We start from the raw sequence: 13,533 nt of genomic DNA, 5'->3' as shown, positions 1-13,533 counted from the left end.
AAGGACCATTACGCATGCCAGGCATAGAAAATGTTAGTATTGTTGGCTATGCTATGTCTGCAATATTGCACTTTTAAGTCTCCAGATTGAGAGTGGTTCTCCCATCTTCCCATGAATAGTCTGTGTGACTGATTTTCCAGTTTCTCTCCTTGGGAATTGGTATTCTCCATGGATTAGCAGGATTGCTATAGCTGCACAAAAAGGATGATATCACCAGGAAAGAGCTGATTTGGATTCCTTCTCCCAGAGTGCAGAAAAATTCTATAATAATTTTCTGAGCATGTGCACATATTCCCTTGTGCTCCAGTGGTAATGTCAGTCTTTGTTTAACCATGATCACAGCTGTTTGTGTTTTTATTTGCATAACAAATTTATATACTGCCTTACTGGCAAAAAGTCCAAAGCAGTTCACAATTGACACCAAAATAAATTATAAAACAGAAACACAATAAAATAAATGCTGAAATTCTTTCTCCCCCCCCCCCCCCTCATGAGGCGCTCTATCTCAGTCACCATTAAAATAGAAAAAGCCAAATTCTCAACTCTTTTTAATGATGCTGTGAGGCAGTGAGGGACTTGATGCAGGTGTCCCTGGTGCTTTTCCCTGCATTGTGTGGCAGTTCAGCCATTTGACAGCATGGGGTGTTGAACCTGCGTGTTCTATTGTATTGCAGAACTACAATGGTAGGATCCGGTGCATTATGGGGAAGTGAGGTTGGCTGTCCCAAAGGGAGTGGCTTTAGAATACAGGAAGTTAAGAGCGAGAGAGGCCCCAGGAGGAGAAATCCCAGGAGGAGCAAGGTCCCAGTACAGAGATCTTGGCAAGAGATGCCTCATGAGGAGGAAGGCCCCTATAGACCCAGAGGAGGAAGAGCAGGAGCTCAGAGTGTGACCTGCCTACCTGTATTGTGAGGTGTGGTTATCTGGCTGAGAATTACTGTAAGAGTGAATACAAGTTATGCTGTGTGGCAGGGGTAAGCCATGAGGGCATGTGAATGCTGAGGAACTCTACTGTAAGTATGGGAACATTAGCACTGTGCAAGAGTACTGAACCACTGGTGTTGCTTAACTGACGGTTAGTGTGTCTGAGGTCTGGCTGGAGTTAAAGCCGACCCCTGGATTAGAAGTGAAGGACTGTGTTTTTGGGGCATGGCTGCTCCTGAACCACAGAGGACTATCCTTGCTGTGACCCGGCCCTATGAGGTAACAGGACTGAGACTATTTGTTCTGTAAATAAACACCTCTTATGTTGCACTTATACCTCATGTCTGGCTGTATTATTGCTCCAGTCACACCAAAAACCCGCTCGGTATCTTACAGACGCATAATGTCTTTCTAACCTCAACTCCACTGGCATACCATTCCATTGTGACCTAGAAAGCCCTCTTACATATGACTTTTTCTTTTTGCCTCCTTCACCCTAGGTACCTCCAGTAGGCCCTCCTGTGAAGACTTTAAGAATCTCCTATATCAGTGGTTCTCAACCAGTAGGTCGCCAAAAATGTACACTGCAAGCCCTTTTTTTTTCATTAACAGCTATGTGTGCCTGCAGGTTGCGGAGAGCAGGGAGTCGGTTACTTGAAATCTGCATAATTGGTCCTTGCTTCTGCTTCACCATTATCCACAATGATCACTGTTCCCACCAGCCCCAATTGGAAATGCTGCAGGTCTGCTGTTTCTCACCCAGCAGTCAACACCACTGTGTTTGTATTTTGTTTTCACCAGTACTGAAGACTATGTAAGGGATATGTTTTTGTTCAGTCATGAACTGTAGTGTTTAATGTGTCACACATGTGAACGTTGTTTGTCAGGTGTGTTACAACAGAAGAAAAGTTGAGAATCACTGTCCTAGATACCTGGAAATTCTAATATGTAAGAACAAGACCCCATCCAATGAGAAACTTGAAATGCTAGCACTAGTATCTTAATCTGTTTCCTACAGTTCAATTTTAATTGATTTTAGCATTCAGAAGAAGACATGTTTTCAGTATATGTATTTAAGTATATGACTTTTGTGAATGTCTTATTGTAATCCACCTTGGTATAGGCAGACTATAAATGCTAAAAACAAATAAACATTAAGAAGTTCAGCAATGGACCATCGAGGAAGCGCTCACAGCAGTTGTGCTGCTGCATTCTGTGCTAACCCAATGTGAACTATCAATTTCTTAGGAAACAAGCAGTCATTACAATAGTCTAAACGCATTAAAACATAAGACTGCACCAGTGTCTTAAACTATTCTTTTTACTCTAAACATTAAATAAATAAAGGAAGAGCAAATCCCAGCTCTTACGCTGATACCAGCAGGTGCTCTGAGTTGAACAAATGATTCTTCTTCAATGACAACTCTGCCTCTGCTGAATCTGAGGCATCCTGAACACAACATCTTCAGAGTGCCAACCTCTCCTCCTTTTTCCTAATACGGCACAGTGTTGAGAGCTTTTCTGGCATAGTGTCATTGAACAGCTGACAACAACTCCCTCTCATGCCAAGTAAGACACAGCATGGCGTGGATTTCCCACTTAGGAAATCCCCTGTATCAAGCTTTCTCTCTCATAGAAGTGGCTCAGATTTGAAGAAAAACCTTAGTGCTAAAGCATAGCACAGTTGCCAATTCTGACACGCATAACAGATCACACTGACATATGAAAAACTCATCTAGGAATATCAAGACCCAACTACCGTATCTCTGCTTGTCTTGTCATCCAAAGACGACAAGATTATGGAGAAAGTTCTCAAAGGAATGATTACTGGTTAGATAAGTCCAGACATCCTCCTCTATATACGCATCAGTCTATTTTAGTTAGGCAGTAGAAATATCCTCTTGAGCAATTCAGATTCATCTGACTCACTATCTGATTTCTCTAGGAAAAAAAACATACCTGATTCGGGATTGAGCACTAAGATATGGGAATCTGATGTTTGTCTAAGTCCACCTCTATCACCTCATCAAAATGCTTCACTGGTACGAAGAGGAAGGGGATAGTGAAGTTGGCTCCCCCACTGGCCTCGTCTTTCTCCCCGATTCAACAAAGTATTGAGCGATGTGCCGTTGGGACCACAAGAGGAAGTTCTGGGGTTGAGCATCCTGCTGAGAGCTATAGTGAGGGAACGCCGGGCTCTCTGGGGCATAATGTCAAGCCTTTCTCCCCCAGTATCTAATCCACCACTGTGTCCGGCGGTCACAGTGACTTTCTTTGAGGGTTCTGGTGCATCGAAGGAATTGATGCCAGATCCCTCAGTAGGAGGCGGTTCGTTGCTGTTGCCATGCCAAGATTTTGAGAATGTTGGAACTGCTTCTGAAGTAGTGGCAGTTGCAACCTCCACAGCAGTTATCTTGGACTCCATTTTGAAAGCTTTTCAAGATCTCACTTCCACCTCCAAGAAAACTTCTGATGTGGTAACTTCTTTTGGTTGGGAAGGTGGATTGACTTGTCAAGGTGGTTGAAGACATTAAAAATGATTCTTCAAGCCAATTCAAACAAATTCAAGAATACCGCCGCCAGACTGATATTTGGAAAAACTAAATATGAAAGTGCAAAACCTCTAAGAGAGAAGCTTCACTGGCTCCCACTCAAGGAACGCATTGCGTTCAAGATCTGCACGATTGTACACAAAATCATTCACACAGACGCCCCAATCTACATGCTAAACCTCGTGGACCTGCCTCCCAGAAATGCCATAAGATCAGCCCGCAAATTTCTCAATCTGCACTTCCACAGCTGTAAAGGACTAAAATACAAGCTGATACACACCACCACCTTCTCTTCAATGAGCACGCAGTTGTGGAATGCATTACCCACAGCCCTGAGAACCATTGACGAAATAACTAACTTTCGCAAATCTTTGAAGACACATCTCTTCAATAAGGCCTACAAAGAGAACCCATAGCCTTACAAAACTACCTCACCAACCCACCCAGTTATTAAAATCCACCATCTATACTATCCTGCCCAACACCTTCCTTCTCTCTTCCCTTTTTTAATCTCTGTATATTACTAATTGTATCTGATATCCTGGAATGACTATGTCATAACAAAACTCTGTAAGCCACATTGAGCCTGCAAATAGGTGGGAAAATGTGGGATACAAATGCAATAAATAAATATTAAACAGCTTCAGGAATTTAAAAACACAGCTATTAAGGACAAACTGTGCATAGGAAGATTGAGCAATTTGAAAATTACTATCATATCTTAATCTTCATATACTGAATTTTCCATGCTCTCCTTGGGTATTGCATCTGGACATGTTTAAGAGAGCTTTCTCTGAAGTTTTCCCCAGAACCTTTTCCTCCTTTATACAAGGTTTATTATAGTAATGCCCCATTTAAACCCCAAGGAGAGATTCCAGCTGTGCAAAGTTCAGATAAACAAATAGATATTAATGATATCAGCAATATTGGAGCAATTTATATTTGAGACTATTTGGCGTGCTATTGTAGTGGCTTCTTTTGTCTTTTCTTGCCTTAAGACAAGACGTTGAGTATTGGGGCAACATTCTTGCTGGTTTATCCTTGCAAATGTTTGGTACTGCTTAAAGGGATTAAATATGTTTTCTTCTTGCTTGAACAATTAGTCTTTCATAGAGCTCAAGAAGATTGTTTAAGATTTGACTACGGGTTAGTGTTAAGCTTTTCTTGTGGTTTTTTTTTCCTTTCTTCTTTATTTCCTGTAATTTCTTTTATACCTTCTGTATTGCCATAACAAGTGGATACTTGTGAACTATTGCTGAAGTTTGCAAAAGGGAAAAAAAGTTTGCTGGCTGGTTTTTCCTTCCGAGTCTTCATAAGAGTAGCCATACTAGCTCAGACCAATGGTCCATGTAGCCCAGTATCCTGTTTTCCAAACAGTTGCCAAGCCAGGTCACTAGTACCTGACAGAAACCCAATTAGCAGCAACATTTCATGCTATGAATCCCAGAGCAAGCAGTTGCTTCCCCATGTCCGTCTCAAATAGCAGATTTTCCTCCAGGAATTTGTGCAGACCTTTTTTTTTTTTTTTTTTTTTAAATTTTTTTTATTTTATTTATTTATCGGTTTCTGTTATTAAACAAGCAATAATCCACTTGTACAGAAAAGTTTGGTTACATTGGGAATATTCATATAAGAAATAATAAAGGAAAAATAAACAATTATTTCTATTAACCTAACTTAAGTCTACAATCTGAGTCCAAGATTCCTATAACATGGAGATCTAGGAAATTATAAGTATATTTATATCAGACTTGTCTGAATCCTGTAATAGCATACAAGAGCTAATACTGGATGGATCAACCTCCAGAATTTCGTTTAGATGTTATAAAAGCTGCGAGTTGGGAGGGTTCATAATAGGCATATTTAATTGACTGGTATCTGATCAAACATTTACACAGATATTTAAGAAAAAACGTAGCTCCCAACTGAAGTACTTCTGATTTCATTTGAAGAAATTGCTGACGTCTTTTCTGTGTCCCTTGATACGTCTGGAAAAATTTGGACTTTTGAACCCTTGTAGATGTTTTACTTATTTTTGGAAAAACATTCTCAGTATTCAAATTTTATCTGGTGCCAGTACTACTGTAGCCACCAAGGTGGCTGCCATTACTTCTGTATCTAACATTTCCAATAACATAGAAACATCTAACACCTGCTTATGCTGAGTCTGTTGATTTTCATCAAACTTAGTGGGGAGATAATTCACTTGTGAAAAGGGCGGGATATTTTCTTCCCTAACCCCCAAAATGTCTTTGATTTAATTTTTTAGCATTTCCCGAGGGGAGACGGCCAATTGTTGAGGAAAATGTATATATCGCAGATTATTACTTCTAGAGTAATTTTCAAGTATTTCTGTCTTCCTCCTCAGGTTTGTTAAATCTTTAACAATATTACTTTGCAACAATTGCATTTGCTGAAGATCTTTTTCTTGCTTTTGAACATATTGATTCACAGATTTTAGTCCATCCTCGGTTTCTTTTATCTTCCTTTCTAATACTGAAATATTTTTACTTATTTTTTTGTACCTGGGGGCATAGTACTTTACCTAAATCAGAGATCACAAATTGTCCAAAGTCACTTCTGGGGGTTTAGTTAATAAAACTGTAAATTGAGTGGTCAGTACCTCAGCATGTTGAATTGGATTTTCTCCTTTTGCATTCACAGTGTTAGGTTTTCAAGGTAGAATCTAGGTTCATGAGCCCTTGGGCCACTGCCGTGGAGCAGCAGTGGCAGGCAAAACCACCCCATACCAGAGACAAGGCAGAACTCTGACAGGGACAGCTAGACTTCCCCTGCACTTGACCGCCGTTCCTCAGGAGTTGAGCCCCTGGGTGCAGGCAGCCGACAGGACTTACCGGACAGGGCAGGAATTGGATACCCACTAGGCTGAACAGGGACTGAGGGTCAGAGGGGAAAGGAATAAACATGGGCAGCAACACAGGAAACTGGGCTAGGACTCACAGACAGACAATACTACATAAGGCAGGAAATGGACAAACTAAAGGACAGGAACTGAAAGTTGCCAAGCAGCCACTGAAACAGGGTACAAATACTGACAGACAAGAGACAGGACTGAAAGCTGCAGAGCAGCCACTAAGCAAGAGAGACAAACAAACTAGACACAGAAATACAAACAAGACTAAGAAATAAGCAATAAACCTAAGCTAAACTACACACAGACTAACTAGAACCGGACAAGAAACTCAAACAAGAAACCAGACTAGGCAGAAGTGCCACAAAGCACCAACAAACCAGGGACCTTAGACGAAGCAAAGGCAGAAGCTTCCAGGTGGCTAATAAAGGCCACATACAAGGGAGTTCACCAGGTAAGGGTGCTGCTAAGTTTCAAAACTCCCAAGATAATCTGGGAGGCTGGAAGATCCGGACTGGACCGGCCTGACTTCTGGAACCTGGGAAACAGCACACAGACAATCCAATACAGCCACCAGGTCTAGCCACCAGGTGGCGAGATGACTGAGAGCCTGAAACATGGGCACGATCGTGACACACAGCTTCTATCTCCCCTGACGTTGTAAGTGCTGCTTCTGCACTTAATAATGGAGTTTGTAATTCTAAACTCCTTGTGACTCCCTCTAGATCACACTCTGCCTCCCGTCACACTGCTCCTGAGGCTCGTTCCACACCCAAGGCTGAGGACGCCGCCATCGGGGAGCTGCTTCCATGCGGCTATGGGGGAGGGTCTCTTACATCGGGGCTGAGAGAAACTTCCAGCCCATAGTTCTGCCCGGGACCTCCATCTCCCCCATGCTGAGCAAGCAGGCCGCTCACCGACGATTCAGGATCTGGAGTCTGCTGCAGAAAAGCTTCAATGGGGCCGGATCGAGCCAAAGGTCTCTGCCGCTGGGAGGCTGCGGTGGTGGCCCAGCCTCTTCTTTTTGGCATCTCAGGAAATAGCAGGGACTCTCACACACGTCTGACTCATTTGGCGGCCATCTTTTAGTGAACCCTTGGATTGTGCAGACCTTTTTTATATCCAGATATGCTAACCACTGTTACTACATCCTCCAGCAAAGAGTTCCAGAGCTTAACTATTAATTGAGTGAAAAAAATATTTCTTCCTATTTGTTTTAAAAGTATTTCCATGTAACTTCCTCTGGTGTCCCCTAGTCTTTGTACTTTTGTAACGAGTAAAAAATCAATTTACTTTTACTCATTCTACACCAGTCAGGATTTTGTAGACCTCAATCATATCTCCTCTCATCTGTCTCTTTTCCAAGCCGAAGAGCTGCAGCAGCCAAAAAAGTGAACCTCAACCAGAGGATGAATTGTATCCAAACTTTCTTTAAAGGATTACAAAAAAGTGTCCTAATCTACATGGGAAAAGCCAGACTCACAGAATTCATAGTCTTATTAAAATATTTAGATATCCCACAAGACTTTAATGGTCTGCCAGTCCATAAAGTCCTTCTCAATAAACAAACAAAAATTTTGCAGGCACCTTGATCCACTCTGGCTACCTCAAAGAAATTGGAGACAAAATATAGAGCGCAGTTAGCAAATTACAATTACGCCACCAGTCATGGTAGTGGAATCCACTGTAGAAAGATGCAAAGGTTCAATCCCACTGTACCATGCCTCCAGGTAAAGATCTAGATTCCTGTATAGATTCAAGATTAGTGGTACATCAATTCCATTAATAGTTCTTCTATGCTGTTCTTGAGAAAGCTTCAGATTTAGTTACCACTTCTCAAAATACTTCAAAAACAGTATAGCCCTAAGAACTGGAGTAATGCACTATTTGATTGGAACATCCTATGATTCCACATCTAGAGGAGCAGCTTTAGCAGCAAGAAGGATGACCTGTGTGAGGATGTACATGAACAACTGGCTGATGGTTTGTTCTCAGGGGACAACCTGTTTGGGTAAAAAGTCAATGAAATTGTCTCTCTTACAAACAGGATGGTTCAACATCCAGTCCTTAGCAGTGGACAGTATTGATCAACAGCAGTTCTACTCCAAAGAATGCAATATCGTTCTTACTGAAGACTATACTATCAATACGGAATATGCCAATCATATTCATATGGTTCCACTAGGTTGCAGCGGCGACATTAACAATACCATCAAAGACACACAGACACACGCAAACAAATTAAAAGTAACCAGTCACAGACAAAGTCTGGATTTTGCTTTTGAATACAAAAGCTTACACAGATATTCTGGTGGGAGGAATACTTTTTTTTTCTTCAGTTCCTCATTATCTCCCCCCCCCCCCCCCCCCACCGACTTGTAACACAAAACAAAGGTCTCAAAGGAATTGTCAACACCACCTGATGAAGCGGTTGTCAAAAGTAAATCCCTATCATTGTACTTTGCTCGTAGATATGCATTTTTTACAATATGTTTTGGATACCCACGTTTTTCAAACCTCTAGCCAATTGCTTTGCTTGAAGTTTGTAATCATTCATCTTACTACAAATTCTACACTGGTGCATAAATTGTGAGTAAGGTAAGCTGTTCTTTAATGTTCGATGATGACTGACTGCTTTGGTATTGTAAAAAGCTGTTTTGTGGGTTTTTTGTAGACCGTGTCAAAATGACCATTAACTAAGGACACTGATACATCCAAAAAATGGGCATTGTATCCTACCGTTTCTTCAGTGACTTGAATGACAGGGTCACACGTATTGATCCTGTTGATAAATACTTTTAATTGTCCAATATCACCTGACCAGAGCAAGAGAATGTTGTCACTGTATCGTTTCCAGGTGTGAAATTTATCCTGGAAAGGTGAATCTGCCAACCATTTCTTTTCAAAGCTGTTCATGTACAGATTGGCTATCATAGGTGCGAAGGTTGCCCCCATCACTACTCCAGCTGTTTGTAGATAAAATGTATTTTGGAACAAGAGCAAATTTTTGTTTAGTGCTAATTTGGATAGTTCAAATAAGAATTCAGAGGACACCTCTACTGGCCTCGGGCGATCATGTAACACCTGCCAGATAACTTCCAATGCCTGAGATTGGGGAATGGATGTATATAGAGATTTGATGTCCATAGTCACCATCAAAATGTTCATGTCCGAAAGAACCAGCATTTCTTGTGAAATATTAAGGAAGTGTGTAGTGTCCTTTATGAATGATGCAGACTGAGCAACATATGGTTTTAAAAAATGATCTACAAATATGCATAAAGGTTCTAGTAAGGAGCCTCTCGATGATAGTATAGGTCTTCCAGGAGGCTTGTCAAGAACCATAATTTAGAGTAACAGCTCTTGAACAATTTGTACTTGGTTTCTGCAATTGTGTAAGATAAGCATATCGTGCAAATTGATTAGGATATTTAGATAGGTTCTACTTAATTGATAGTATATTGATCCTGAAGATTGTAGTTGTGAAATGATTTCAAGAGAAACCACAGAGAAAGTATCAACCTCTTTGATTTCAATATGGATCCTCAAAGACATAGTGTGTCATCAATATTCAGAAATCAGCTGTAGTCCTAGTTCAGGTGTTACAAATTTATAGGAATTCTAATCTACACTCAGACAGAGTGTTTCAACCCAAAGAGTGGAAGGAACAAAATTGATTGAGCATATGAGATTCCATGTCGCCAATAAGCGTGGCCAAGACAAGTATTACATTTGCTAAAACACATGGCAACAGTGCATGGAGAGAACTGAAGTTCTAATGGAATTGACACATTCAGTCATTATCCCACAGTGCATTGATAACTAACCATTTGAAAAAACAAAGATTGTATACTCTTCTCTGAAGTTCTCTGACTCTGTTAGCTTGTTTGTTGTTAACCATTTCTTTACTTTCCTGAGCTAGTTCATACTCATACTTTTTTCCTTCAATTCCGAGCATCTGCCTACATAAGCACTAAGCTGCTCCATGCCCAGATTTTCCTCCTGTGACTTCATTTAAGATCTGCCCACCTTTGCACTAAAGTGTTGTATCTGGAAGTACAACTATGAACGAATAGACTAGGATGCACCATCTGCATTGTCACATGTCCAAGGAGCACTATGTGCATTTCTTTATGCTCCTTTTCCCTGTTCTTGGCCACTCTTGAGCTCTATAATTTTGCTGACCTAAGGATGGATTCAACATCTTCTATCCCTGTAATAATTGGAAGATTCTAACTACGTCCCCTCCTATTCTATGAAGAAAAACGTCTCGGGTAAAATATTTATTTAAAATTTCTTGTAACACTTATGGGTCATGCCTATCCTTCTTTAATAGGTCTTGGTGACTTTAACCTACATGTGGAAGATAGTCAAAGAATGTAAACCGCACTGAACCCTGGAAATGGGATATTAGTGGTATACAAGAATTGAATTGAATCCGTTCAGCAGGCCACACAATAAATCTAAATTTTTCTTCAATGAATTCATTATATGCCTGTATATTTCCCCTATTCTGATCCAATGGTGATCACTTCTAATTAGATTTTATCTCTAGTATATCAGTAACAGCTGAGCCTCCAAATATCCTCAAAGAAAGTGTAAATATTTCCTGTATTCAATCAGATGACCTGGTTATTGTTCCCTCATCTACCCTCTAACTTTCATGAACAAACTCTTGACTGTCAAATAAGTGACAGAACTTCCGTCTTTGCATTGCCATAGACGCCTTAGCTTCTATTATGCTAACTCTTTGCATTGCAGCAGCTGGTATTGCCCAGGTCTTTACCTCTTGAAGAGATACTTAGATATGTAGAAAGCTTTGATACAAAACTAAGAGCCATCTTAGTCTTAAACATTATAAATTTAAAAGGAAACTAAATTGCAAACAAATCTTCCTTGCCAAAAAAAGGCATTTTTCTGAACTGATAGCCATGCATAAATCACAGCCCAAAACAACTCTTTAGTATCTTTTCAACAGTAATAAGGGGCCATCATTCTTAACCTTCCTGAACATCGTTTGTCCTCTGATTCTCTTATCTCTTTCTTTAATGAAAACAATACTCTGAGAAGGTTACTTCTTTCTAATAATACCATGACTTCTTCCTTACTTCTCTGAGAACAAGACTTTGTCCACTCATTTGCCCTCCCTGAGAAGCTTACTTTCTCCAAATGATCCCATTTCTCTTTCCTAGACTTCTCTCAACTGAACTCAAGTCTTAATAAGTAGCCCATTAGCTCTATCAACATGGGATACTCTTAAATTCCTTAAAAATATAAAGCAGTCTGGATTTCTCACCATCTGTCTCTCCCAAATGAATTTCCCTCTGTCTTATTCCATTCTACGAATGCATCACTTTTCTTGGTTGGATGGTTTGTTTAATGTAAGTGGAGTCAGAATTTATTATACTTTACTAATTCCTCTGTGATAGAGTTATATCTTTAAATTTGGGTACTTCTGCCTAGCTGCAATGCTTACATTTAGAAAGCCCAGATAAAATTGTAAAAAAAAAAAAAAAGTTGAAAGACCAGTGGCCAGTGTGATTTTAATGGGGAGGTGGAAAAAGCATGAAAGCTGAAAAGGCATTTTTCAGAATATGGAAAGCACCTCTAATGAAGAATTCAGAGATGATTACAAGCGCTGGCAAGTTAGATGTACAAAAGTAATAAGACAGGCCAAGAGAGACTTTGATAAGAAACTTGCTGCAGAAGCAAGAACTAATACTAAAAACATTTCTGAAGGAAAAGCCTATGAGAGATTTGGTTGGATCGCTAGAGACTAAGGGTAAAAGGAGTGCTTGGGGAGTTAGCAACAGAAAAACTAAATATCTTCATTTTGTCGTTACTGAGAGGATGCATAGTTTTTTGATTTTTTTTTAAGGTGTGAAAAAGTAGATAATGGTGAGCCAGTTGATCTAGTATGTTTGGATTTTCAGAAGGCATTTGACAAAAGCCCTATGAGACAGTCCTTACACATTTAAAGCATCATGGGTAGGAGGACATATACTTTTTTGTGTGTTGCAAACTGGCTAAAAGACACAAAAATAGAGTAGGACTTCATGGTATGTTATCTACATGGAAAAGGGTCACTAGTGGAGTGCCCAAGGATCTATTTTGGGACCTATGCTGTTTAACACATTCCTAAATGATAGGAGATAGAAGTTGGTTGATTGCAGATGATACAAAATTGTTTAAAGTTGTTAAAATGGCTGAGAATTCTGAGGATTTGCAGAAGAATCTTGCGAGACTAGGAGATGGCACCTAAATGTCAGATGATAGTTAATGTGGACAAGTGCAAAGTGAATTTCATAGGAGGAAAAGAATCCCAGCTACAAGTACATATTGCTGGGTTCTGAGTTAGGAGTAACCACCAAATAAAAATATATGGCGTCATTGTGGATAATGCGTTGAATTTTCAGCTCAGTGTGCTGTGGCTGCTATAAAAGCAAAGAGAATAGTAGGGATTATCTGAAAAGCAATTAAGAACAAAACTGAAAACATTTGTTATGTCTCTGTATAGGTCCTATGTGTGCCCACACCTTCAGTATTGTATGAAGTTCTGATTACCCCATCTCAAAAAGGATTTAATGCAACTAGAAAAGGTTCAGAGAAGGGTTACAAAATAATAAAAGGGGTGGACATTTCCTTATGAAGAGAAGCTAAAAATGTTAAGGCTTCTCAGCTTGGAGGTAAGATGACTAAGAGGGAACATGATCATTTATAAGCTTGAATAGGATGGAACAGTTGTTAAACCTGTCAAACACAGAAGAGAACATTTTATGAAACTAATGACCTTCAGATTAAATACAAATCATAGAAGGGTTTTTGTTTTTCATGCAGCGAATAGTTAAACTGTTGAATGTGTTGCTAGAGATTGTGGTCAAGGTAAACAACATAGGAAGAATTCAAAAGAGAATTGTGTAAGTTCATGAAGGAAAAGTCCATAAATAATTAACTAGGTAGTATCTTTCAACTCAAATAATGTAGGGCATTTAGTTGAAGAGAGAATTTGAATTGCAAACTTTTATTTTGTTACCAATAGAGGAACAAAAGACCCTGTGAAGGTGATGGCTCATCAGCTCGAGGTGTTCTAGGATGACAATATCACAATAGAGAACATTTGCAAAGCGGCATTGTGGTCATCTGTGCATACCTTCATAAAACACTTATTGTCTTGACCAGCCTCCA

The 13,533-nt window shown here is 39.9% G+C and overlaps 1 protein-coding gene across 1 annotated transcript in view; it reads left to right on the top strand.

Annotated features, from left to right (window-relative positions):
• SUPT6H (SPT6 homolog, histone chaperone and transcription elongation factor) overlaps positions 1-13,533 on the top strand; it is a 126,106-nt gene that overhangs the window by 64,433 nt on the left and 48,140 nt on the right. The window lies entirely within an intron of this gene.

This window comes from Microcaecilia unicolor, chromosome 13 (genome assembly GCF_901765095.1).
Source record: "Microcaecilia unicolor chromosome 13, aMicUni1.1, whole genome shotgun sequence".
In the NCBI taxonomy this organism is placed as follows: domain Eukaryota; kingdom Metazoa; phylum Chordata; class Amphibia; order Gymnophiona; family Siphonopidae; genus Microcaecilia; species Microcaecilia unicolor.
Note: the sequence above shows the minus strand (reverse complement) of the source record. Positions and strands in the feature narration are given on the sequence as shown.